Raw genomic sequence first — 2,106 nt, forward strand, 5'->3', positions numbered from 1 at the left:
TTGTAGATGCCAACAAAAACCTACCACCTGCAGGAACAGCAGTGTTAGCTCCCAAAATCCCCCCAAGGAGCACGAAAACACAGCCTGGCCTTCCTCCCTCCTGCATCTCACCACTCCTCATCCTCCTCGAGCCTGCGCTCCCCACCAGCCCGGCACCATGGTGGGTTTATTCCTTGTTTCTTCCTCCCATCCTCCCTGCTGTGCATCCCCAACCCATGGGCCAGCGCTCACCTGCACCAAATTTTCATCCCGCTTTCACGCCAGAGCTCAGCGCCGCATGGCAAACACAGCGTGGGAGCACAACGCCCCGGAGGAGGCAATTGCAAGTGCAAAGAAAAACCTTCCAGCTGTCCACAGGAGATACTTATTGATTAACAGCGACAGCCGCAGCTCCCCATCACCTCCGGGAGCAGCAGGACCGCGAGCTGCTGTGGCAGCAGGTCCAGTCTCCGCTGAGTCCGGATTTGGCCCCCCTCGCTGGCACTCAGGACGGTTCTCCCGGTGCTGCCGGAGGAAGGTCTCCCGCAGGGGAAATGCCACGCTGGGTTCAATTTGCTCCATCCTTGAGCACCGCGCTGGCCGGCAGCAGAGTGCGAAGCTGAAGTTAATCTCTCAGCCTCAGGATGAAGCACCGAACCGGCGCTGATTTCCCAGAACTACCCCAGGGCCAGGACTCATCTCCGAGCAGTAATTAGCTCCGGCAGCCACGACGTGACCTCAAGCAGAGGGTGCAATCCTGCCCTCCGCAGGGAAACGGCTCCTGTGCCGTTCTCTAAGTGCGTGTATTTATAGGAGCGTGGCGTTAGTACACTGCGGGGTCTCCCAAGGCGCCCAGAAGCCAACGGGATCACCCATCCACATCATTTGGGCTTCTCTTGGGAAGACGGATGCTGTCAACCGGGTGATCGTGACATGCAGCAGGTCCTGAGCCCGAAATCAAAGCAGACAGGGGTTTTGCCCATCACCGTGCAGGAGGGCACTGCGGTACCCAGCTGGAGTCAGGCTGGGGGTGATGATGTGTGCTTCATAGCAGGGACAGATTTGAGTTCATCCTCTGCTTTTCCCCATCCCCTCGCGTTCCCGGGGAAGAGCAGGGGAGACATGGGAGCTGGGGGCTTGGAGCCAGCTCGCCCCGGGGCTGCGGCACAGAGAGCCTGGGCTCTTCTCCAGCTGCTCCAGAGGTGCAAAACCACCTCCTCCATCGACTCCCGCGGGGCCCGACCCTGCCACACGCTCGGCCCCAGCCCTGCCTGCCATGAGGCATCCCAGGATGGAGCCCGGCCGCTGCCACAGCAGGCAGCGAGGGGGAAGCACTCATCCTCACCAAAGAGAATGCCACCCAGTAGTTAGGGATGGACCTCCCAGCACCTCGTCGCAGACCAGGACACAGCAAATGCCATCCCCTGGGATTTCACACGCGAAAAAAACCCCAAATATCACTCCAAGCTGCCAGGCCAGGGAGCCCCCGGGGGGACGGGGACAGAGTTTGCAGCCTGGAGCTGCACAAAGCCTGATGAAACACACCCTGAGCCCCCGTCCCTACCTTGAAATCAATGGGCCAGTAAATCCCAGTTCGTGGGACCACCATGAAGATGACATTTGCCAGATCCCCTGGAAGGAAAGCCAAGAACTGGAGCAGGATCTGTGAGAGGCGAGAGGGAAAACGCTGCTGGGAGAGGAGCGGAGGAGCCTTTGGGGACACGTTAGCCAGACCTCGCAGGAGGATGTGACACTTAACAACCCGCAGACGCCCCGTGAGGTCGGCATCTTCCAACACCCCCAGACAAGGCATGGGTTCTACTCTCCAAACCGGACATGTTTGGAAGGGGGGAACCACGTAGCCGTGCCCCCCTCCCAAAGCCCAGCCCCTCGGGGGGGGGGATCACCCCCCTGCTTCCCAGGGGACCTTTGCAAGAGCCTGCCCTTCCCCCAGGCTCCCATATTGCAATTCAGGGCTGACCATCAGCATCTCTCAAAGCCATCCCCACATCCGATGCTCTGGCCTTTCCCTAGCCCTCGCCGGCAGGGGAGGGGGACTACCAGCGGGCTCCCCCCCGCCAAGGCCAGCTGCGCGGCACACCGAGGGGCCGCCGCCGGCCCGGCAGC

Source organism: Charadrius vociferus, unplaced genomic scaffold, assembly GCF_000708025.1.
Source record: "Charadrius vociferus isolate BGI_N301 unplaced genomic scaffold, ASM70802v2 scaffold439, whole genome shotgun sequence".
Taxonomy (NCBI): Eukaryota; Metazoa; Chordata; class Aves; order Charadriiformes; family Charadriidae; genus Charadrius; species Charadrius vociferus.